This window comes from Kogia breviceps, chromosome 3 (assembly GCF_026419965.1).
Source record: "Kogia breviceps isolate mKogBre1 chromosome 3, mKogBre1 haplotype 1, whole genome shotgun sequence".
NCBI lineage: Eukaryota > Metazoa > Chordata > Mammalia > Artiodactyla > Physeteridae > Kogia > Kogia breviceps.
This window is the reverse complement of record NC_081312.1, coordinates 8,316,535-8,342,194: the sequence shown is the minus strand read 5'-3', so window position 1 is coordinate 8,342,194 and position 25,660 is coordinate 8,316,535. Positions and strand designations below refer to the sequence as shown.

The window sequence follows — 25,660 nt, the reverse complement described above, 5'->3', positions numbered from 1 at the left end:
GGGACTGATGCCTGAGCTGGCCCTTTCAGGAGCACACCTCGACTGTGGTCCCCGTTTGCCCTCGGGGGATACTGCTGCTCTGTCACCATGACAACCAAGCGGCACCAGGCCCTTGCTGGGTGCTGGCCCTAGAGTCTCCCCGAGTGTTTGCTGGGTGCTGGCTGCAGAACAGGGGTCTTCTCTGGAGGTTGCTGGGGCCTGTGGCAGTAGCACCGGCACTGCCCTGGTTAACGGGGGCGAGGCAGGGGTGGGGGCTGGTTGGGTTTCCTGAGGCCAAGGCAGGGCCTGTACCTGCCTGGACAGTGTGGCCCTGGGAGCCCAGCCATGGGGAGCTGGTCCCTCTGGCGGAGGCTGCAATTTCTGTGAGGCCTGTGCACGTGCCATTCTTAGAGGGGCCAGAGCGTGGACCACAGTCAGGGCAAGGGGCCAAGAGGGGGCTGCTGGGGAGAGATCAGAGCAGAGACAGGTCAGCAGTGAGGAGGGTGGGGAGGGTCCCGAAAGGCCTGGCGGGACCAGGACTTGCCTTCCCCGGTGTCCCCCCGCCCTCGGCTCCCTGCCCTTGCCCAGTGAGTCGTAATCCCCGGGGCCGGAGGAGGAAGGTTCATAAAGCTTAGGCATTTGCCAGAACGACACCTGGTCAGACCAAGAGTTCTACTGGAGACGTGGCATAGCGGCCAGTAAATCCGCCCAAGGCTGGTTCATCCTGAGTCGTTTGAGCCCGTGGCTCTCGGGAGGAAATCGCCAAGGACAGCATCGTGCATCTTTCCCAACCAAGGCTTTACCAATTCTTGTTGCTTATTTTCTCGGTTTCATTAGGAAATGCTAAGAATGCTTTGCACCGAGACGAAAGCATTCACACTCAGAGCTCCCGTGCGAGCAGGTGTGGCAGACGCTCTTGTGCTTGCCCTGAATCCATTCCTCCTTCCCTGTGGCTGGGCTCTGATTTCTTCAGGGTCCGTCCTCCTCCACCTGACCTTGGCTTTGTGAGTTGTGATTGGTATGAGGTTCCCACTCCCCTCGCCAATGAAGGTGGGCAGCTGACTTTCCACATCTGAAGTTGGTGCCGCCTCAGGGTCCCTTGTATGTGGCGCATTGAACCTCTTTATTGTTTAAGCTTCTTTGAGTCCGTGTTTCCGTTCCTTGCAGCCCAAAGCCTCCGAGTGGATCCTGCCCAGGAAGAGTGACTTGCTGCTTTTGTGGGAGACTAACTCTGAGGCAAGAAACCTTCACAGGAACGACAGGTTCCGTGGATGCTGTCACATTTGGTCCCCGCGGCAGCCCTGAGCAGGGGAGGTGTGGTGTCAGCTCCACCTTTCAGATGAGGATGACAGCCAGGGACAGACCGCTCCATGGTGGTACAGCCAGAGCCCAAACCAGGAGACGGGGGGAGGGGGGAGAGGAGGGCGGCAGAGGACGGCAGAGGTCGTCCTGCGCCCTGACAGCAGAGAGTGACATTGAAGCCACGCGTCGTGCGGCTTCAGGAGTTCAGCGTGGCCGGTGCTGGGGTGGGCAGGGGACTCCCTTTGGTAATGAGAGCTGCTTACTCTGGGCCAACTACTACTCTCCATCTCCTGGAATCCCCGAGGTGCCCCCAAAGATTGTTCCATATCAGTCACATTTTAGGCTAAAAAACCGAAATGAAAAAATGTAAGTGGGGGCATCTGAATTGGAACTCATTTCTGCTGGAGCTTTCTTTTTTTTCTTTGTGTCTGTGCAGCTTTTGGGATCTCAGTTCCCAGCCCAGGGATTGAATCCGGGCCACTGCACCGAAAGCCCAGAATCCTAGCCACCAGACTAACAGGGAACTCCCTGCTGGAGCTTTTAACCACGGTGCCCAACTGAAATGACTACCTCTCCACACAGAAGGCCGGCACATAAAGGTTATGGGATGGAGCTGAGACCCAGTGCAGGACAAAGGGCAGCGTGTTGATTCCGGGTTCAGCAGGCATCTTACCCAGGGAGCGCTTCAGGACCCAGACTGCCGGCAGCCCCTGGGAGGGACCTTGTCTCCGTTGCTCCAGCACCCCAAGGCCTAGCGCAGTGCCTGGCAAACAGGAGGTGCTCCACTGGTGTTTGTTGAGTGAATGCATGAGTGTCTGCAGTGGCTGGATTATCCCAAAGCAGTTGCTTAGAATGGGAAAATCAATGATGGGCCAGCAGGGGCTTTAGACCACAGACTCGGGCTTCCCTGGTGGCGCAGTGGTTGAGAGTCCGCCTGCCGATGCAGGAGACACGGGTTCGTGCCCTGGTCCGGGAGGATCCCACATGCCGCGGAGCGGCTGGGCCCGTGAGCCATGGCCGCTGAGCCTGCGCGTCCGCAGCCTGTGCTCCGCAATGGGAGAGGCCGCAACGGTGAGAGGCCCGCATACCGCAAAAAAAAAAAAAAAAAAAAATAGACCACAGACTCTTGGATTACAGATGTAGAAACAGGCTCAGAGAAGGTCTAAGATCACTTGGTGAGTTGCGAAAGAGCAGGACTAGAATTTGGATCTCCTGCCGTCCAGTCTATCGTGGCCCAGAGCTTCATGTTTTATCTGCAGGGACCCCACGTGGTCAGGAGGTGTGGGGGGGAGGGGAAAGGAGGCAGTGGGTGGGCGTGTCCTTGGGGGAGGGGATGAGGAAGATCAGGGACCTCGTACGAGAGGGGGGCAGCTGCCAGGAGCTGGGGTCCCTCTGAGGGCCTCGCGAACAGGAGCACTGGGGTGCTGTGACTTCCCACTTTGCCAGGGCCCTTCTCTGGCTGTCCTGGCTGAGGAGTTGCCATCGGTGGCTGTCGTATTGAGAGAACGTTCAGGAAAGTAACGTTGCCTGGACTTCCTTTTAGCTCCAAGCTGCCAAAGCTTGGGGGGTCTTTGGGTTGTATCTGGAGTGAAGAGATGTCGCAACAGTCTTGCCCTGGAGTGGAGAGAGGGGCCGTGACAGTGGCCCATGGTGTTTCCCTGCCCTGGGGCCCCCAGCACCCTCTGAGCAGGCAGGACCGACGGGAGAGGCTCCATGGGCCTTGACTTTGTACTGCCAGTGATGAACTTTGCTCGAAAGTGCTCCGTAGGCAGAAAGAGGAGTAGAAAAAGGCTTTCATGCGCTATTTCAGGATTGCTGGCCCTGAACATTTATCACTTACTGATGCATATAATTTGCCTGATGACTCAGTTTCATATATTTTAGTTTCCAAAGATAAACAGTTTTTGCATATTTCCTGCAAATGGGGGTTATATTTAATAATCTCAGGGTAGGAGGCCTGGGTGCTGGGGACAAGGAATTCGAGGAAGGCAGAGAGGGCTTGGGGCAGCTTGGGCTCAGCTGGGGTGTTGGCACAAGCTTGGGCTTTTGACGGGGGGTGTTTGGCCTGCAAGGCCTACGGGAAGAGATGCGAAAGGCTGGCCCAGAGATACGCTGGTTTTGGAGGTGGCAGAATTGAGTGGGTATGGCCTTCGGCGCCTCTTTTCAGGCCCCCTGGGCTGTGGTCAGGGGCAAGGCTGGGCTGCACATCAGCGTGGGAGCCCTGGGGTTTTGAGCCAAGGCAAAGAGGCTCCCCTGCTGTCCACAGAGTCCAGACCCGGCCCTGGCTGGCCGTCTCACTGCATCTGGTCACAAGCAGGTTGGCTTGAAAGGAGTGACACATCCACTTTAATGACAGTCAGAGCCCTGCGTTGGAGCCCTGGGAGGTGGTCTGGAAGCTCTGGGAGACAAAGCTGCCAGCAGCGGGGGCAAATGTGGGCTCCAGCTCTGGCTCTGTTACTGACGTGGGTGCAACTTGGACAGAGAGTTTAATCATTTTGAATCTTGACAGTGATATTTACCTGATGGGGTTCCTCAAAAGTTTGGGTGATATACGACATGTAAAAGCACCTAGCACAACGCCTGGCACAGAGTAAATGCTCCACAAATGCTTCTCCCCCAAATGTGTATTTAGAGGTGTATTAGATACTCAGGCTGATTGAAAATATGTGCTATGGGTTTCTCTCCTTAAGGACTTTACGTCTAATTAAAAAAGCAAAGCACACCTTCAAGGAAGTTCAGCTGTGATGGTCAGAGAGGGTCTGATTCGGTTGTCGTATTTGTCAGGACTCGTGGTGGCAAGTGACAGAAACCCAGCTTAAACGGCTTGGGCAGATTCTTGTGACCAGACCGACCGAGGGTAGCCTCCTCCACAACTGGCTTCAGGGGCCCAAGTGATGTTGCTGGGACTCGGCCTTCGTCTTGCTGTCTCCTGGAGGGCTCCATCCTCAGGGAGGCCGTCCCCACGTAGCAGCAGGCTAGCTGTGGGAAGCTCCGGGCTCACATCTGCCTTCTCAGAAGCGCCAGTGGGATAAATGCTTCCCTTTCCCTCCAGCCCCAGTGAAAGGCTTAGAAATGAATCTTGTTGACTCAGCCTGGCTGGGGCCACGTGCTCATCTCTGAACCAACATCTCTGGCAAAGGGGCTACCAGATGGGGTGGGTGGGAGCTTGTCTTCATTCTCCTTTCCTATCAGAGGATTATACACCCACTCCCTCCCAAGCCACCTGGCTTGCAGTGTACTTCGCCTCCCCACTGACCTTGAGCTTGGCGAGGGACCTGCTCTGGTCAATGGCATGCAAGCAGATGTGATGTGTGCCATGTCTGAGTGGAAGCTTTAAGAGATTTAACATTAAGGTTTCCACCAGCCCCCTTCATCTTCTCCCTCTACCTCTAGGGGGTGCTGTCACGCACAGAGGCTGGATCCAAAACTAAAGTAGACGCCAGAACAGAGCTGCCGTCAACCTGAAGCCTACATGAAATGCAGGTGAGAAATAAACGTTTGCCATTGTAAGTCCCTGAGATCTGGGGGTCATTTGTTACTACAGCACCACTCAGTAAAGGCTGAATGATACAAAGAGGGAACGGATGCTGGGCAGGCAGAAGCAGCAGACGTGTCCCAGAGAGGCAAGAAGGTGATAAAATCTAAAAGCTCTGTGAATTCTTAGAGAAAGTCCCCAGGACGCACTTAGGACCTGAAACAGAGGTGGCCCATCGGCATTTGGTGAGCTTCCTGAGGCTGCTGAATGAGGCGGCTCAGAACTTGGTTCTCTAGGCCATTTCTACAATCTGAGTGTTGTCCCAGATCCAGTATTCTCCAAGGGCTCCCTTTAAAACACAGTCCTGGGGGCTTCCCTGGTGGCGCAGTGGTTAAGAATCTGCCTGCCAGTGCAGGGGACACGGGTTCGAGCCCTGGTCCGGGAAGATCCCTCAAGCCGCGGAGCAACTAAGCCTGTGCACCACAACTACTGAGCCTGTGCTCTAGAGCCCGCGAGCCACAACTACTGAGCCCGCGTGCCGCAGCTACTGAAACCCGTGCATCTAGAGTCCGTGCTCCGCAACAAGAGAAGCCACTGCAATGAGAAGCCCATGCACCACAACGAAGAGTAGCCCCCGCTCACCTCAACTAGAGAAAGCCCGTGCACAGCAGTGAAGACCCAATGCAGCCAGAATAAATAACAAATAAATAAATAAATAAATAAATAAATAAATAAATTTATTAGGAAAAAAAAAGCCCACAGTCCTGGTCGTATTACGTCCTTGCTTAAAATCCCTCAGCAGGTCCCCACTGCTGCAGTCTAGACCCCCGAGCAGGTCACACATGGCCCACGTTGACCTGTCACAGAGCCCAGACACCGTGCGTGCCTGTAAAGCAAACCCCCTTTCTTTGCTTGCACGGGGACAAATCCGCCATTATGCCCCAGCTGGACTGTGGGTATAAGCCCTGAACTGTTTCCGCTCAGCCCCTCCAACCCGCTCTCCACTCAGCCACACACATGATCCTCTCCAGATGTCACCACGTCATGTCGCCCACCCACACTGTGCTGTCATGTGTTCAGTGAACCCCAAACTCCTTGCCATGGTGAGGATTTTCCCAAGCTGACCATGACCCCGAAGCCCATCCCCATGTGCTTTTTATGGTGCTGCCCGGACACTCCTCTCGTTGAGAGGTGGGGTCTTTTCCCCCTCTTCTTAAATTTGGGAGAACTTTGGACTATGCTGGAAAAGACCCTCTTTCTGAGGGCAGATCGTATCACAGGTGATGCAGCCTGGTTTTCATGGGACACTCATCCTTGGAACCCAGCCACCACGCTGGGAGAAAGCCTGAGCAGCCTCTGGAAAGGCCCACGTGGAAAGGAACCCAGACCTGTAGCCCAGAACTGTAGCCAACACGTGAGGGAGACGTCTTGGAAGGGAACTCTTCAGCGCCCCTGTCCAGCTGCCCCAGCTGACACCATGTGGGGCAAGGAAAAGGCTTCTTCTCATGAAATTGCACATTCATGCGAAAAAGAAATGACCATGGCTGATTTTTTTAAAATTAATTTTTATTGGAGTATAGTTGCTTTACAATGCTGTGTTAGTTTCTGCTGTACGGCAAAGCGAATCAGTTACACGTATACATAGATCCCCTCTTTTGTAGATTTCCGCCCCATTTAGGTCACCACAGAGCACTGAGTAGAGTTCCCTGTGCTCTACAGGAGCTTCTCATTAGCTATCTGTTTTATACATAGTAGTGTACATATGTCAATCCCAATCTCCCAATTCATCCTACCCCCTTCCCCACCTTGGTATCCATATGTTTTTTCTCTACATCTGTGTCTCTGTTTCTGCTTTGCAGATAAGTTCATCTGTACCATTTTTCAAGATTCCACATATAAGTGATATTACACGATATTTGCTTTTCTCTTTCTGACTTACTTCACTCTGCATGACAATCTCCAGGTCCATCCATGTCTCTGCAAATGGCACAGTATTTTCTCCTTTTTATGGCTGAGTAATATTCCATTGCATATATGTGCCACATCTCCTTTATCCATTCCTCTGTTGATGGATGTTTAGGTTGTTTCCATGTCCTGGCTCTTGTAAATAGTGCTGCAATGAACATTGGGGCGCATGTATCTTTCTGAATTATGGTTTTCTCTCGGTATATGCCCAGGAGTGGGATTGCTGGGTCCTACATGGTAGTTCTATTTGTAGACTTTTGACTAAAGAACTCCATACTGTTCTCCATAGTGCTTGTATTTACTACACAGATACCATGCAGGAAGGGGGAATTCACTCTCTCTGCCTGAGAAGCTGGGACATCTGTCTTCTCCTACCCTCAACTGGGACTTCTACCATCCACGCCCCGGTTCTAGGAATTACACCACTGGCTTTCCTGGGTCTCCTGCTGCAGATGACACAGATCATGGGACTTGTTAGCCTTCATAACCACATGAGCCAATTCCTTATATCTTCTATATCTCTACCTATATCTATAGCTATATCTTTCTAACTCCTATGGTTTCTGCTTCTCTGGAGAACCCTAACATACCATGTCTCCCCAGCTTTTTAAATTTATTTATTATTATTATTTTTTGTGGTACGTGGGCCTCTCACTGTTGTGGCCTCTCCCGTTGCAGAGCACAGGCTCCGGACACGCAGGTTTAGCGGCCATGGCTCACGGGCCCAGCCGCTCCGTGGCATGTGGGATCTTCCCGGACCGGGGCACGAACCCACGTCCCCTGCATCGGCAGGCAGACTCTCAACCACTGTGCCACCAGGGAAGCCCCCCAACTTTTACAAATTGAAGTAGAGTTGATTTGCAATGTTGTGTTAGTTTCAAGTGTACAGTAAAGTGATTCAGCTATATATATATTACATATATATATAAACTATATATATATTCCTTTTCAGATTCTTTTCCCTTATAGGTTATTACAAAATATTGAGTATAGTTCCTTGTGCTATATAGGAGGTCCTTGTTGGTTACCTATTTTATATACAGTTGTGTGTGTCTGTTAATCCCAAACTCCTAATCTATCACCACCACCCCTTCCCCTTTGGTAACCGTAAGTTAGCGTTCTATCTCTGTGAGTATATTTCTCTTTCGTAAATAAGTTCATTTGTACCATGGTTTTAGATTTCACCTGTAAGCGATATCCTATGATATTTGTCTTTCTCTGCCTGACTTACTTCACTTAGTATGATCATCTCTAGGTCCCTCCACGTTGCTGCAAATGGCATTATTTCATTCCTTTTTATGGCTGAGCAGTACTCCATTGCATATATACATATACCACATCTTCTTTATCCATTCATCTGCCTATGGACATGCGTTCGCCAACATTTAAACTGGTGCTTGGCACGTAGTAGCAACATGCTAACTGCTTGTCAGATGAACGGGCAGTTCTGCTTTAAGCAGCCTCTGAGGTCCAGGCTGCTCTGTGTCCGTAAGCCTGCTCCAAACCTTCTTTATTTCTCATGCTCGCCCATTTCCGAAGACTGATCAGCACGCCCTCCTCCAGGGAGCCTCGAGCCTCCAGGCTGGGCCAAGTGCCGTCTGCTCCGCAGCAGCCCTCTGGGCCTGGCTGTCACAGAACCGCTCTCCGATAGTGAGGCCCCCTGCGGTCTCGCGGCGGGGAAGCAGCCTCAGAGATCCCCCAGGGCCAGGGCTGAGACTCAGGGGTCAGAGCAAGGGTCACTCGGTCCTGCAAACTTTCTCACTCAGAGATTGTCTTTTCAGGGATAGACTAGGATGCGGTTCTGGGAGGTGCTGTCGTTGTAGCCATTTTCCTGGTGGAAAACACGAGGGGCAGTGGTCGTCCGGCTGCCGGGGACCCGTGGGCCGCTGGGGAGACGGTGCTGCCCAGCCCTCGCCTCTGTGGCCCCTCTTCCCCCGAGGATCTAGAGCGTGCGCTTCCCCACTGCTCCCCAAACTTTCATCGAGCTGCAGGCCTGGCGGAAGCAGTGCTAGACACTGTGGCCAACGCTTGTGCTTCTTCATGACACCCTGCTGGTAGGTGTCATTGTCCCCATTTTCCAGATAAGGGGCCCGAGGCTGAGAGGAAGGAACCAGTAGAGGCAGAGCCAGGAGCTGAGCTGTGCTTGGGCCCCTCTGCAGTCCTTCTGGCACCTTCCGGTCCTCCCTCCCCGCTGCAGGGTGGTTGGATTTCCTCTACCAGGGATGACAGCTCATCTCCTGGATTCAGAGACTCATCTGCAGGGTACAAAGCGCTATCGTGCTCTTGTCCGTTCAACACACAAGGACATCAAAACCCAGAGAGACGAACGTGGACCTAGCAGCATCACTCGGTGAACCCAGCTCCTGACTCCAAAGCCCGGTCTGTTAAAAGCCCAAAGCTGGGCAGAACTGCCGGGGCGGGTGCGTGGGGACGAGGACGGTCTCCTGCCCCTTCCCTGTCGGCCGTATCCACATGTCTGCTCGGCTCCTTTCCTACTTCCGCAGCTCCTCTCTCCGCCCCAGGGCCTTAGCACGTCCCCTTGCCTCTGCCTGGAATAGCCTCCGCTCTCTGCCCTCCCCTCCTGACTGTCCGCACACTGCCTGTTCTGTGAGGTTCACTGCCATCATCACTTCCTCTGGGTCTCCTTGCCGAACACCCGCAGACCAGAATTCTTTTGTGTTTGCCCTTTAAAGCCCTTATCACGAGGGCAACGATTCATTTCAGGCCCTGTCCCTCTCGTAAGTCATCTCCGTGGGGCAGGGGCCAGTGCCGTGGGGTCCACCTCCGTCCTCACACCTGGCACAGGTGACTCCGAGAGGTGGTCGATACCCCTGTGCAGGGCGGATGGATGGACGGATGTTTCCATTCCCTTCTTGAGGCCTTGAAACCAGCAATGGTGGGGTCAGTGCCTCCACAGGTGCCGGTGATCCTGGGAGGACCCGCGGAAGGAGGCCCACATACCCGTCCCCGTGCTGGGCAAAGCCGCCTCTGAACTAAAAGTGAGATCCTTCTTTCTCCTCCCCTGCCCCTCGCTCAGCCCTGCTTCAGAAGCCACATTGGATACAACGACCCAACTGCCTGATGCCCTTCCAGGGCCAGCCGGAAAGGTCGTGTCCACAGCCCTGCTTGGAGGGGGATGTGTGCAGAGCAGAGGCCGAGAGGGGCGTGTGTCTCTAGACCGACCTCTGCTGTGCCCGCCACGTTGCCTCCGTCGGTGACTTGTAGGCTTCTCTGGGCAGCAGGTCGGGGAGGCGTGGAGCCCTGCAGGTGGAATGAGGCCGCCCAGGGTGGGGTGGGGGGCGGAGCCGGGGTGGGGGGCGGAGCCCGCATTCCGCAGCTGGGCGACCCAGGGCGACTCGCCTGATTCTCCGAGCCTCAGTTGCCCCCTGGGGAGCGTGGAGGCGATGATGTGCGGTCGGTGTGGGTGCGGGGGGAGCTCATCGCACTTGTCCTTCTCTCAGGCACCGTGACTCGCGGTCACCACGTCCTCGCCGTCCTCTGCCTTTGTGCTCTTTTCCAAAATACTTTCTCACCTAAAGGGGTTATTCGGGGACCTGGAGCCCCCTCCTCTCCCACCACGGACCGCCCCCCCCCGCCCACCGCGCTGTCCCTGTGGAGTCAGAGCTCCAGGGGCCTTAGAACGAGCTCTGGCCCATGTGTCTGCTTTGGGGGCCCAGCCTTGTCCGTGAGAGTATGTCTGGTGTTAGCAAGGGCCTGGCACAGAGAAGGCGTTTGCTTCAGCTTTGCTCAGTGCAAGCACGGACTGAGGTCTTGGTGAGCGAAGGGGAGAGATGCTACCGCCCTCCTCGTTGACACGGAGGGACCGCTACCTAGTTCTCCCCACTTTGGCAGCTCCCAGGTGTTTCTTTGGCCCTCCTCTTGTTTGGTCCTTTGTGGACGGGAAGCAAGATGACCCATGTCGTCGAAATCCAAGCTCTTTCTCCCCTTTCTGTGCCTGTCCGACTGGCCGCCCCCCTCCCCAGCCTCCCGCAGGCCCAGTCCTGCCAGGCCCTGAGCCACTGGGCGCCCGGCTGGGAGGGTTCTGGAACCCCTCCCCTGCTGCCCAGGCATGTGGGTGCCTGTGAAGAATGAGGGGAGCCTCCCTCCCCAGCCCAGCCCAGCACCCCTGCCCCGAGCCCCCGGCATGCTACCTATTGTATTGTCACGGGATTTTGACTATGTCTTTATATGTATGTTTTTTTCTGACTATGAAACTGATAAGGGTCTCTTGTGGGAAATTTGGCAAACACACAAAATGACAAAGAAGAGAGTAACAGATAGCTACTGTTACCATTTTGGCATGTTCCATTTGTGCTGTGACTGCATCTCTTTGCTTTTCTTGCTTATGTTTATTTTATTTTACCGAAGGGTAGTTGATTCATAATGTTGTGATTAACTTCTGCTTACAGCAAAGTGACTCAGTTATACATATATATTCTTTTCCATTATGGTTTATCACAGGATATTGAATATAGTTCCCTGTCTTGCTTCTGTTTTTGAGGAGGTTTCCTCAACTTTGCCCTCTGAACTGTCTACCGAAGTTAAAATTTCTTCAGCCATGTTTTTATTTATTTTTTAATTTACTTTTCATTTCATTTTAAAGTATAGTTGATTTTCTTTTTTTAAATTTTTATTATTATTTTTAATTAAAAAATTTTTTAAACATCTTTATTGGAGTATAATTGCTTTACAATGGTGTGTTTGTTTCCGCTTTTCAGCCATGTTTTTAACTTCTTAGGTCCTTTTCTTTCCCTCTGGTCGTTCCTTCTGTTGTTGTTTTGTTAGCATCCAGTCTTATTTATCAGATGTGGTATTTGTTTATGATTTCTGTTGCTGATTCCTTATAATTTTTTTTTCTTTTTCTAACTTTTGCATTAAAGGCTTTTCTCCGTTTCCGGTGATCATGCGTGGTGATCCTTGGCTGTCCGTCCGTGGTTAAGAGTGAGGCACTAAAAAGCTGAGTGGAAGCTCTGGGTGCAGGCGCAGGGCCTGTGGGCTAACGTTTCTCATAGAGGATGACTGGGTGACGATCTGGTCATTTTTCTGGCAGGTTCCCAACTGTCACTATCTGTAGATTTCCCTCTTGGACGCTGTCCTCAGAGGGGAATCTCCAAATCTCCTGCTGGGGCTGGGGCTGTGTGTGGAGGACAGGCTGGGACATAAACCCAGCTGCCAGGGGACTGAACCGAGTGAGGACAGGGTGCCAAGTGTCCCATCATATTCTCCAGGCAAACTTTCTCTTAACGCCCTATTTTCAGTAGGGTGTTCACTGTGCCCGAGGTTGTTGAACCACAACCTTGTTCATTTTTGCCACAAAGTAAACTTTATTCCAGTCTTCTCCTGGTGGTAGGAGGGGCAATTTCATAGGTGCACAGGGTGGGGGTGGGGAAGGATAGCTGGGTTGCCTGGGACCATCTTGGTTTTTTTTTTTTTTTTTTGTGGTACGCGGGCCTCTCACCGCTGTGGCCTCTCCCGTTGCGGAGCACAGGCTCCGGACGCGCAGGCTCAGCGGCCACGGCTCACGGGCCCAGCCGCTCCGGGGCATGTGGGATCCTCCCGGACCGGGGCACGAACCCGCGTCCCCTGCATCGGCAGGCGGACTCTCAACCACTGCGCCACCAGGGAAGCCCCCATCTTGGTTTTAACATCCTAAGTCCTACATCCCGGGAGACCCCTCAGGCCCAGGTGACTGGGACAGCTGGTGGGCTTGCTGTCCTCACTCTGGCTTTCCACCGTCCTCTGTCTTTAGACCCATCTTAGCCTCCAGCCTTCAGTTCGTCCTTGGTCCTTCTGGCTCCTGGGTCTGGCTGGGCTTCTTTGAGGGACCTTGCTTACTTCTTGTTGCCCACCCCTTGAAATCAATTCAATTTTAGTTCTCTAGTGTGCTAAGTCAATTACCACCGATCCATCAACTGTCCATCTTCCAAAATTTTGTTGACCTCTCTCATCGGCTGGGCAGTCATTCCTGCCTTCTTTGTTCTCACGTGTTTTTAGCTGTTTTGTTCTCTTACCATCATTTAGGTGAGGTTCCTGAAACCAGAATAAATGCACATGTTTCACTTCTCTTGCTTAGTGGCAAGGCCCTCTACGCTTCCGTTTCAGCCACCATCCACTGGCCTCTCGGCTCCGAGGCTGACCACCACACCTCCTCCATCCCTAGTCCCTAGTTGTGCTATTTCATGATGCTAAGTCTCTTCTAAAACCACAGTTGCTGAAGTTTAGTTCTATACTTAAGCGAATGCCCTCCTGCCACTGATGCTTCCACCGTACTTCGTTCTCTTGTGCTTTTGTTTTATTGAGTTATCATGCTCATTAGGTGTTCAATCATGAGGAAGCTCCATCTCTTTCCAGAATTACGTTTCCTTGTAGGCCAGGATCTTTGTTTTTCTGTCTCTCTCTCCTTTTTGATCACTTTCCCCTGAGGATTGCTGCGTAGGTGCCATGTTAATATCGTCGGATTTCCTCCACTGGGGCAGCTCTGCCCAGACCTCGCGTGCTGCGTTCGAATGCACTTGGGGAAATACCTGGGGCTGTGTGCGTGACGCCCTGGCTCCTTTCCCGGCATGTTTGAGATCAGTTTCTTCTTCAAGCTGCAGTCTGAGGGTGTGTGGATTTCTGTCCACTTTTCTATACCTTTGGGATGGTGGGGAGTGGAGGACGATTCAGCTGAGGGAGTGGGAGGTCTTTGTCAAGATGGGGGCGCTGTACTCCATGGTCTGTGATTATGTAAAGGTCCTCCGCCAGGGTTTCCTTCCTTGGTTTGGGGTAGATCCCTTCCCATGATGGGCTTTGGGTGGTTCTCCAGTTTGGAGTGGCCCCGAGGGCTCCCTTCTGTTGAGCTGTGGGACCCCTTCTCACCCTGTCTCCGTTGGGCCATTAGGGATCAGGGCTGAGGAAGGGAGTGTCAGGTGGGCCCCCGGCGTGAAGGCCTAGAGAGCGTGGGGCGGGGACAGGGAGGGTGGCTATAGGGGCTGGACAGTCGGATGCCCGGGCCCGAGGCTGACGTCCAGCTGGCCATCATTCACTCTGACTTACATTTTCAAGACCCTCCTGCTTGGGCCCCATAACTGAGAATGGTCCCTGGGTGGTCAATAGCCTGGCCTGTGCCCGGTCTGGGAGCACTCCTTTGAGGGGTGTCATGTGGCTGCTCAGAAGCTATGGGAAGGCAGGGGACCGGCCCCCGCCCATGATCGGGGCTGATGTGCCGGGTGGACCGTCTGAGCTCCAAGAATTGACCCCTCACAGACCACCCCCAACAGTTCTCAGACCTCGGGTGCCCCATCACCCCTCATTGCTCACTCTGTGGGCCGCATGCACCTGCAGGCCCAAGGGGACCATGGGCGGCCAGAGGGCTGGAGACAGTGACTGCCCATTCCTGGTCCACTGGACCAGCCTGAGGACAGAGTGTGATGGTCACCCCAGGTACCCCGGTTATAGACCCCAGCTGCCCACAGTGAAGACAGGTGCGGTGAATCTCCCTGCCCCCCACCTCCTCCGAAAGTGGACCCCGGGCTTCAATGCCTCTTCTCCTGGGAGCTGATTCCAGACACTCAAAGGGAACGGCGTTTCCCCCTCAGTCCTCTCCTTGCCCCCCTGCCTTTATTGTCTCCACACACCTATTGCTGTGGGCTGCGGGTCCCTGTCGACGTGTCCATCTACCCCTCCCAGTGCGGGTACTGTATCCCATTCCCCCACCCACCCGCCCACCCCAGTGCCCAGCACATAGTAGGTGCTCACTCTATTGAACAGACAGATGACTCCCCTGAAAACAAGCGGGTCTCCTCATCTTCACCGGAGCCTCTCCACCTGCCCCCCGACACACCAGAGACCACAGACACGGGGGCACGCCTTCACCGAGCGGGCGATTTTAAGGCTAATGGAATTCATTCATAATCACATAGTTAAGTAAAATTTATGTTTGGTGGAGTCAGCCGGGCTCCCTGAGGGCAGCATAAACCAGAGGGATGCTTGGTTTCAAAGTCCCGTCTCCCTGTTTAAAATAGTTTGTCATTCTTTTGTGGCGATGGTTAAGAGCTCCTGGAGGCACATGGATGCTTATTTACTGATCCACAGATGACGGATGGTATATCCCTGCTTTGTTTGGAAGGGAAAACTTGAACAGCTTGTCTGCACCTCTCCACTCGGACATTAAATCAACATGGCTCTATTAGTGGCCTTGGGATACCAGCTGAGCTGTCTCTGAGCCTGTCACCGTGATGTCTTCATCTGTAACCAGAGCAGACGTGAGCTCCTGGCAGCTTCAGGAGGTGACAACAAATCCAATTAGCTCCTCTCCACGGCTCCGCAGTACCGCTGCGAAACGGCCTGATAGGGAGGGTGCCCGCCGTACCCCGCACAGTGGCACGTGGCACTCGCAGCAAGGAGAGAGAGGGAGGGAGGGAGGGAGGGAGGAGGGGGAGGGAACAAAGGGACCCAAGCTTAATTGTTGGAGTGACTTTCTGCGTGAGTGGAGAGACCTCGTGCCAGAACGGCCTGAAATGGGCCAGCCCCTCCGGGTCTTGGATGGCTGACGAGGCCGCCAGAAGCCCAGCTGATAGAGTCAATCCCTACTTTGAAACCGTGCTTGACTTTGATGCTGGTTGTCTTGGGGGACGAGTCAGTATCCCATTCCCTTCCTCCTCTGCCTCCTTTCCTGCACGTCTCCTGTTCCCGGCTCCATGCACAGTCTGGAAAATAACAGAACTTTGCGTGCTGGTGGGAGGAGAAAATTGGGTATCTCTCTTGGTCAAGGTGAGACCCACAAGACAGGTTCTGTCTCTCGGAGGTGATGGAGGCGGGGGTGGGTGCATGGGCTGGGCGCAGGGTGGGGTGACATAGCGAGGGGAGAAGGTGCTGGAAGGAAGAAGTGGGGACTGAGGTTGCAACTTAAAGCATCCGGTGGGTGTAGAGGAGGCAACGCCGGGTGCAGGCACTTGGCGGCTTACTCTGCGTGCAGAGGGTGGAGGGAAAAGGAAAAAGAAAGAAGAAAAAGAACAACCTGCCCCCCAAAGCCCACCTCAAGGCAGCTCGCCAGGCTGAGAGCTCACGGAAGTTTCCGAGTTCCCGGGAGGAGCACAATGTGAACGGTCTCGTGGGTCATTTCTTTCTTTCTTTCTTTCTTTCTTTTTTTTTTTTTTTTGCTTGCGGTACGCGGGCCTCTCACTGCTGTGGCCTCTCCCGTTGCGGAGCACAGGCTCCGGACGCGCAGGCTCGGCGGCCATGGCTCACGGGCCCAGCCGCTCCGCAGCATGTGGGATCCTCCCGGACCGGGGCACGAACCCGCGTCCCCTGCATCGGCAGGCGGACCCTCAACCACTGCGCCACCAGGGAAGCCCGGTCATTTATTTCTTAAGGAAGACTCCGTTGCAAGCTCTGGGATGCTTCCAGCCCCCACCCAGGCCTGGATGCCCTTTCTGGAGTCAGGAGTTCTCTGAGCTCCACGCATAGCCAGAAATGGAGGGGGCGAGGGAGGTGGAAACCAGGATGGCGTGGAAGGGGACCCCTGAGATCTTGGGAGGAATGGGGCCCAGAAGAGGGGGAAGGAGAGGAGAGAGGAACGGGCCTCTGAGCACTGCCACCGGTGTAGGCCTGGATGGACAGAGATGTCTGCTCTGCGTGGCCCTGCCCCGCATGGAGAAAGGGGCTGTGCAGAGGGAAGATGGAGTCAGGAGCCCTCGCCTGAGCTCACCCACCAGCTGGGCTGCCTTCCACTCTGTCCTCACCCTCTCTGAGCTTCCGTTTTGCATGTGAACAGGAGTGAAGAAGGACAGAGCCCTTCTCAGAAGGTTGCCTGGAGGGAACTATAGGGAGAGCACCGGACAGGTACTCAGGTGTGTTTTTTCCCCCCTTTTTGGCCTCATCTTTCTGGTTCCTCGGGCAACGCCAAGATGGGGAAACAGGTCCCTGCCGGCGGAAGCCAGGCCTCAGAAATGCCTTCGAAGTTTCCACCACATGAAATGGGCCAGAGCCACTTCCAGGAAAGGGATCGGTGCATGGACTCCTTCCCGGGAGAGGCAGCGAGCGGGAATTTGTAATCATCGCCCGCTGGAGCCGGCGGGGATGGAGTCGGTGGCTAATGGCTGGCCGTGCGGGGTCTCTGCTGCCAGCTCGCCAGGGCGGCTGTCGCTTTCTGCCACAACCTGGTCCCATCTACCTGTGGGGGGCTGGCAGCAGCAGGGCCCTCGGGTGAGCGACGGAAGGGGGAGAGGCGGGGAGAGGGGCAGCGGCCGGGAAACGGCTTGGGGGTCCTTCTTTCAGAAGCAGTTTGTTGTGAGTGTACGTTTTCACAGTCCAACTCATTCCAGATTAATTGGGCAGGATATGGAGGCATCTGGCTGTTGCATAGAGCAACCAACGCTTCCGAGTGCGCTGGAGCACCGGCCGGCTTCTGGAACGGGCCCAGCGCTGCCAGGCACAATTATTTTCAGCAATGTCTTTCTGCCACCGAAACTTAGGACTGTGGACTTTGGCATGCGAGCTAAGTGCCGATTTGCAAGCTCACAAATTGACACGATCCTTGATGCAGAGATGTTGTACCGGGGCCAGATGACAGGGTGACGGACCCCACCCGCTGTGCCACGTGGTGGCCGGGCACGTTTGACGTGTGTGCGTGTGTGCGCGTGTGTGTGCGCGTGGGGGCAGGTGAGAATGAGGCCGTGGGAGCCAGGGACCAGCTCACAAAGGGTCTCACAGACCTCCTGGGGAGCTTGGACTTCAGCCCGCGGCAATGAGAGGGACCTCACTCACCTCAGCCATCAGTCCCTCCAGAAAGTCTCACAAGGTCCCCAGGACCCCGTCAAGGGGCCCTGGGCCCTCCCACTGTGTCATTTGCTAGCTCCCATAGTTTGTAATTTGTATGGCAATTCATTCTTGCCCTGCTGTTACCGTGAGGCACTGAGCTTCTTGAAAGAAGAATCGTGTTTGTTCATAACAGTTCCCCAGCACCCAGCACAGGGCAGATGCGTTAGACCCTGAGTCGATGCCGGTGGAATGGTCCGCGCTCGATGGGAGAAATACAACCAGGTCATCAGCCACAGTGTGGGCACCTGGGCCCAGGGAACCACATGGATAAAACCTCACTGGTCCAGATAAGAGATGAGGAGGCTTGAGCTTGAGAAGAAGAGGTGGACAGGAGGTGATGTATGGGAAAGCTGTTTAAGAAGTTGAGTGAACAAGATCTGGCCCCTCTTTCCACGTGAGGCACCACAAGGAGGGAGTCCAGGATGACTCCACTTTTCCGTTTTGGGTGGTGGATGTTAAGCACACAGGCAAGGGAGGAGCAGGCCTTTGGGAGAGAGAAGAGTTCACCTAGGGGAGTGCAGAGGCTGCAGGGGGGCCTGTGGGACATGCAGGTGGAAAATTTCCGTCGGCTCCGCGGGTCTGGACCTCCAGGAGGTAGCTGGGTTGGAACTGTATGGGTCACCACCTGTGACCGTGGAGGAGCGCCGGCAAGGACAGCCAGGGAGCGGCTGAGAACTGAGCTGGGAGGTCAGCGATGGGGGAAGGAAGCAGGAGTCTGGGAAGAGGAACCTGCACAGGATCCGAGGAGGTGTAGCCACAGAGCTGCGAGAAGAGCAGGTGCGAGTGCCGGTGACTCGGGACAAATGAGCAGAGTGACCAGATGAGGGGTGGGGATGGCGGAGGCCTGAAGAGCAGCCGTGGGTTTGGTGTAAGTGGTCCCTGGAGGCCTGGCTGTGAGCACTGTGGGTGGGGCTGCAGGGCACCCCTGGTTACCAATGCGCCGCCGCTTAGGACCACCGGTCACAGCTGTGTCTGGAGCCCAGACCGAAGCACTGAGCCCTCCAGAGCCCGCCCTGGGGGAGGTGGGGATGGCTGGCAGTGGGGAGCCCAGGGCCTGGGGGTGTTTATTCTGTTCAGGAGGGGAATGTGGAAGAAGCCACAAGACCACAGCAGAGTGCACAATTCAGGGGAGGATCGAGAGCGTCAAGAGCAACTTCTCCCTGAGTGAGACTGTTCCATTGTAAGGTCCGTGGTGGCAGGAGCCGTGGTTGTTGGGTTACTGGTGTGTCCCCAGTGACTTGTGTAGCACCAGGCACGTAAAAGGTGCTCAATAAATGTTCACTGGAGGAGTCAATGAACAAACGTTGATCCATTGAACCATAGCCACCCATGTGGATAACAGTATTAGCTGCTTTGCCCATAACGGATGACCGATACCAACTTTATCTAGACCATAGCAATGGCCGGTGGCCTTTCTGACAAAGACTGTACATTGCAAGGAAGAACAGAAAAGCATAACAGTTGACAGGTAAAGCAAAGGGCTGAGTGTTCATGTTCTGTGTGCAGGGGTGCTCCCGTGCAAGGCAGTCCTACCTCGATGCACGATGCTGACCTTTCTTCAACGTTCTACAAATCATCCTTAGCCCACTTCCCCCTTTATCTTCCCCCTTCATGGCTCCCTCTTGCCAAGAGTATAGTTTTAGTCTGAAATTGCTCAGTGTTGGACGCCAAGCGTATAAACTGGACCTGTCTTCTCACTCATTCTTCTCCTCAGTGACAGACGTGGCACCATCCCTGGTCCACTCACAGTCCCGCCTCCACACCCACTCTACTCTGCAGAGCCGCCAAATCTCATCTCATTAATGCACATCCGTTCAATTTCATGCTCTATCTACATAAACGTAGGCATTGTATATACATATTACATGGTATTATTTTTGTATTTAAAATATTCCCTTAAAATTGTATTATACTATACATTCAATTCTACAAGTTGTTTTCTTTCTCAATCCACATACCCTTTGATTCATCCCGGTTGTAAATCGAGACTCAGTTCATCTTATAAATTGCTGTATAGTTTTCCAAAGCATGAACATGCCATTTTGTCTTCTCTAGCTTCTCCCAGTGATTAACGTTTTCATTTTCAATTTAGCCATAACAGACAATGCTGTAATGAACGTTCTCGGACTTATCAGTTTGCATAAGAGTCCCTGGAGGGTGTACTCTGAGAAATGGAATTGCTGTGCTGCGGAGTGTGTATGTGGTGGGTGCGAAAACACAGCCGCGCTAGTTTGCAGTCCCCCCCGACTTGGTTGGAAGTCCCCCCGGATCTTGGTTGGCCTTGTGACTTGCTTTGACCAACAGACTACCTCTTGATGGAAGGGGGCTGTGTCAACTCGTGTGACCTTGAGCAAGTCACCTGCTTGAACCCCCGCCCCGCCACCAAGCCACCAGCAACTTGATTCCTCTGCTCTTTACTGTACCAGCTTCCCCTTAGGGCCAAGGTCCCTTCTTAGAGAGAACAGCTGTCAGCCCGACGGCCTCTCCACGGACCAACCATCCAACAGGGAAGAGGATGCAAAAGGCAGAGCGGTTTTCATAGCCCATCATCCCTCCCAACCCACCGAGGCGAGGAGAGGCCTGATGGGGGACGGTTGTCATGAGCGTGGCTCTGTTCCACGGATTTCTAAGCCTTTCTTCTCCAGAGAGTTCTTTAGCCCTTCTGAGAATGAGCTGATGAGGCCTGAGAGCACTCCCTCGGAAGGACCAATGCTCCCTGCGTGTGCTGGGCACACGGTCAGCCAGGAGAGTGGGGAGGCACCTCGTGGGGGAGAAATTAGGGGAATCTCAGAGAAGATGCATCTCGGAAGGTCAGTTTCTAACTTTCCCGCAGCCCTTTAAAACCCTCCTGGATCCAAGTTAGATGTGAAATTCAGCCTGTCAGGGACTTTCATGAACTGCCCCAGAAGCTCCTGAAACACACCCGGCTGTGTCCATCACACATTGATCCATGGCCACGCGAGACCCCAGCTCAGAGCACCCCCAAGTCTGCTTCCCACCTCAGCTCTGTCCAGTGTCATCTCCAGACAGCCCCACCAGACGTGGTCACATCACCTGCAGCAGGCAATGGTGTCATCACTGCTCCAATAGGAGGGTCCAAACAAAACACGATTCACAGCATGGAACACCAACATAGCAGCCCAACTTGCAAATATGGCACTTAAAACCCTCTTTTAAATTTTTTTAAAATTTTAATTTATTTATTTAAGAAAATTTTAATAGAAGTGTAGTTGATTTACATTATCATATAAGTTTCAAGTGTGCAGCACAGCAATTCAGTTATACATATATATATATTCTTTTTCAGATTCTTTTCCTTTATAGGTTATTACATAATATTGAATATAGTTCCCTGTGCTCTACAGGAAGACCTTGGTGGTTATCTATTTTACACGTAGTAGTGTGTATTTAAAACTCTCTTCTGGGGCTTCCGTGGTGGCGCAGTGGTTGAGAGTCCGCCTGCCGATGCAGGGGACGCGGGTTCGTGCCCCGGTCCGGGAAGATCCCGCGTGCCGCGGAGCGGCTGGGCCCGTGAGCCATGGCCGCCGAGCCTGCGCGTCCGGAGCCTGTGCTCCGCAACGGGAGAGGCCGCAGCGGTGAGAGGCCCACGTACCGCAAAAAAACAAAAAAACCAAAAACCTCTCCTGTTTAAAAGTTAGACTTACCAGTCTCTTGTTTTTTAAGATCATTTTGGAGAAATTAAAATCATAAAACACATACAAAGTCTCTCTCTTGTCCACAGTGTCTTCATGTTTTACCCAGTTCCTGCTAAAATGCGCTTGTCTGGGCATCTGTTTGAGCCTGGGTCCCCTTGTTTCTATTCCAACTGATGAGACCCCACCATCACCCCATCTACATCCTCAGGGTCAAATGAGGGGTGACTCTCCTTCCTCAACTCAGCTTTCTCCAACTGCAAGTCCAAGGGGAAGGCAATACCTGACACTCCACCTCTGTACAGTTCCTGGGCCTTCAGCCCTCTTCAGGACACCCTCCAGCTGAGCACTGATTAATTAACAACCAGATCCGAGAGCCCAGAGGAGCTGCAGCAAAGGCAGCTGACCACCTCTGATGGCCCCTGCTGACCCTGTTCCTCAAGTCAAAACAGTACCCTCAGAGCCCCATAGTGAGCCCCTTTTGGGTGGCAGTCTAGACCTTTGGTCACAGAGCGTAGCTTTTTCCAGCTGGTGTACCGGGGAGGAGATAAGCACGTTCAGAGAACACAGACGTGAGCAAGCTCCGTGCCATCAGCTTCTATGCCAGTAGCCGCGATTGCCCATCTGTGGGCCTGAAATGCAACTGGGGGGAATTTCTCAGCAACCAGTTGACTTGGGTTCCCTGCTCCCCCATGGGAAAGATTCTATTCCCTGAGGGAAAACCCACCATTCCTGGAAAATAACCTCCAGAACACGTGGTGGAATTTAGGACTTTCTAAGTTGTGGTCCTGGAGTTTCCAGACTTGGACCGACCTTGAATGCCCTCTTCATTCAATGTTAGTCTTCACTCACTCCATCACCTTTGCCAATGGGCACTTTCTCCTGTGCCTTCTGTTTTCCTGACACACGGATCCTGGATGGAGGGAGGGGTTGCCACTTCTCCCTGGGAACAGGGTGCCCGTGGACCACGCGGCCGAGCTACATCAAGCCGCCGGCCCCTCCACCACCACCCCAGCCTGTTGTCCCGGTGGGGTGTGTGGTCTCCGGGACCAGCTCTCCAGCCCCTGCGGGGGTCCTGCGAAGCCCCTCCTCCACTCTGCCTTCTACTTGGCATTCTAGGTGGACCTGCGCTCCCGCCTGCAGGGGTTACAGTTCATCCCATTGCCCCGTGTACCTCGTGATTGAAGGCTGGAAATATCGGACGGCTTTCCCGAGCCAAGCCTGTGCTCTATGAGGCCCCAAAAGAGAACCCACAATTCTTTCACGGGCTGGGCATCCTTTCGCCTTCCCTTTATACCCCCTACTCCTCCCTGCAGCCTCCCATCCTGAGACCTCGGGGAACTTCTCCACCACCTTGGTGGCCCCAGTGGCCCAGCAATGCTCACCTCTCTTTCAGGCCATCTGGCCCTGGCCCCGTCTGCCCCGGGTCCAGCCCTCTGTGGCTTCCACGCAGGCCCGGAGGGCTCGGAGGACTCCAGCTCCCCTGTTTTTCTGCCCCATAAACCTCAGGCTGCTGTGCTTTGCTGGCCCTTTCTCGTCCCCATAATTCTTGTCTGGACTGAAAGATACAAAACTATTCAGTTGACTCCACGTTTCCTTAAGTTTCTGGTGATTCCTCCCACCAAAGTCAAGAGAGATTCTTAAGGGATAGTCTTCTGTCCACAGAGCGTTGCGAATGCCGCCTCCTCCCTTTCCCTTCCCCGGGGCCTTTGTGTTGACTGTAAGATACACACTTGACTTTGAAGCTTCCTCCCCGTGTCTTTGACGCTTTCCTTTCAAAGCCAAGCCAGTGTCTCTAGTTAGGCTGCTTCCTCCAGGCAACTGATCTGGCTGCAGAGAGAGTCAAGGCCACATGTCTCACCCTCCCAGACGCCTTCTCAAGCTTCCATCCATCCTGCTGTCTGGCGCAGGCGAGATGCCCAGCCAGCAAATCTGGAACAAGTACAGGGGTGGACCGGGGAGGGCTCTGTGTCTCAAGATGGCCCGGAAGAGGTGCCGGTGTTCTGGCTCTGGGTGCAGCGGGGAGGGGAGGGGAGGGCAGGACCCGTAGACAGTGGCCTTGCGGCAGCCTGGGAGGTCGGCCTGGCTCCGGGCCTGCCTCCTGCCGGCAATGTGCTCTGATCAGGGCTGGGCCGGGCCGCCCACTCTCCCCTGGATCCCTCGGAGCTGGAGCCCACCCCGAGCCGAGCGGGGGGAGGGAATGAAAGAAACTCTCTTGCCAACGAGAGTTCTTCCCTTTTACGGTTTTTGGCCTGCCCCCTGGTGCTCACACAGCCGCCATCTGGCTCTCTCTGCTGCGGCCCAGCCCGCGCAGGCTCCCGGGCCTTCCTGGGAGGGGCTGTTTGCTGTGAAAACCCAGGGTCTGGGGGTGCAGCATGTGGCGTGCCAGGTGGAATTTCTGAAATTCAGGGACCGACTCCCCAGCCAGGTTCCTGGCTGGCCTCTGTCGGCTCCTGAGGCCTCGGTTCGCTTCCCTGAGCCACGCGCGGAGCAGGAGGGTCCTCGTCTAACATCTCAGCCCAGGGGGAGCGGGGCAAACTCGGAGCCGTCTTTGGGGGGCCACTGAATGCTACCTCTGGGCCCGCAGTCTGCTGGAGGTAAACCTAGAATCCCACTTCATGGGCCGACAGCTTTTATGGACGCCACCCCCTCGTGCTCCCCTCACACACATCGCCCCGAGTTTATTTTTAAGGAAATAATAACAACAGCGGTTAGCTATTCCTTTGTATCGTTCCAATAAAGGAATAATTTAAAGGGCGCGGCACGCTGGAATTGTCCCTTCCTGTCTTCCCTGGGAGGCAGCGGCAGAAAGCTTTGGAAGGAGGACAGCCCGCCGTGATGGACGTAGGGCTCACCTTGGGGGACCGCTGCTCCAAGGCCGCCCACCTTCCGGGGCCCTGAGCCTCACCTGGTGTGGCCAGGAGCGGCTCAAACGCACATTCGAAAGGTGCTACAGCAGAAACTCACAGACTAGCTAACAGATCAAAGATCAAACCCGACACTTCAAAGGGAAGAAGGGCCACAGGATGAAGCCGGGCAGAACTCCAGTCCCCAAACGTGGGGACGCACAGGCTCCTCCCCGCGCAGGGCTCGGCCTCCACCCGAATCCCAGCCCAGAGCACCGGGGACCGGTCTTCAGGGACGTCGTCGTGACCAGTTCCCGCTCTCTCCGTGCTCAAGCACTCGGAGGGGCTAATTAGTGCTTTTAATATGCAAATCAGAGCCTGAGCAGATTAATCTAGGGGAAAAAAAACCCAGCTGGTGAATATGTTATTTTAATTATTACTCCAAAGGAAATATGGGCCTGGCTTAAGAGGATGGCAGGTGGGTGGGTATGAAGTTCCTGTGGAAGGACCTTGGTTAAGGGGATACCAACCTAGAAAGGGAGGCCTGGGGTCGGGGGAGGGCGCTGGTTGTGGTTGGAGCCCCACTGGCTGTGCACTCTTGGGCAAATTGTTTTTTCCCCTGGGGCCTCAGTTTCATCACTGATGACATCGGGAGCATGGATAAGATGATCCCATTCATTCATTCATCCATCCATCCATTCATTCATTCAACAGATACTAACCGGCCACCTACCACGTGCCAGGCGCTGAGCCAGCAGCAAGTTCTGTGTCCTAATGGAGCTTGCATTGTATGGCCATCAACAAATAATCCACAAGCAAAACAAGTCCAGTCGATGGAGGAAAGAAACAAGTCAGAGACTGTGCTACAGACTAATACAGAAAACTCTGGATTATTTGCATAGAGTGGAAAGCACAGCTTCTTATTGGAGATGCCACTGCAGCTGAGACCTGGAGGATGAAAGGAGCTGGGTTGTGATGAGGAGAATCCGCATGTGTTTTCAGGGTGGCACCGGGTATCCCCGCGGTGCTGCCACCTGACTCTCGGATGGATGGTTGATCCAGTTTCACTGAACCCGGTCTCATTATGGGAAATGAAGAGCAGGCGGGGACATGACATCTTCACGGCAAACAGAAAACAAATCCAAGTGAGCCGATCCTGACTCACTTTCTCTTTTGAAACTAGGGCGAGGAAGGAAAACTCATTGGCGGAAGTCTGTTTTCCCTGGTCCTTCTCGTCACATTGGCTCCAATGACTCAAGACCCTGATCAAGTAAATATTCAATAAATTTTTCAGGGAGGCAGGTGAATCCTGCACAGATCTCCCTTCAGCGTGTGTGTGTGTGTGTGTGTGTGTGTGTGTGTGTGGTGTGTGTGTGTGTGGTGTGTGTGTGGTGTGTGTGTGGTGTGTGTGTGTGTGTGTGTGTGGTATGTGTGGTGTGTGTGGTGTGTGTGTGTGGTGTGTGTGTGTGGTGTGTGTGTGGTGTGTGTGTGGTGTGTGTGGTGTGTGTGTGGTGTGTGTGTGGTGTGTGTGTGTGTGGTGTGTGTGTGTGTGGTGTGTGTGTGGTGTGTGTGTGGTGTGTGTGTGTGTGGTGTGTGTGGTGTGTGTGTGGTGTGTGTGTGGTGTGTGTGTGTGGTGTGTG

General features: G+C 54.1%; 1 long non-coding RNA gene across 2 annotated transcripts; it reads left to right on the top strand.

The window, feature by feature from the left end:
* Positions 1 to 1,149: 1,149 nt before the first annotated feature.
* On the top strand, positions 1,150 to 25,066 carry LOC136793765 (uncharacterized). 2 transcript variants are annotated; one of them, XR_010839417.1, is made up of 4 exons: positions 1,150 to 1,241; positions 1,864 to 2,058; positions 4,675 to 4,764; positions 24,735 to 25,066. It is a non-coding gene; the product is annotated as an uncharacterized lncRNA (long non-coding RNA). The 2 variants fall into 2 exon arrangements; XR_010839416.1 differs by lacking the exon at positions 1,150 to 1,241 and having other exon boundaries at positions 1,764 to 2,058.
* Positions 25,067 to 25,660: the final 594 nt, after the last annotated feature.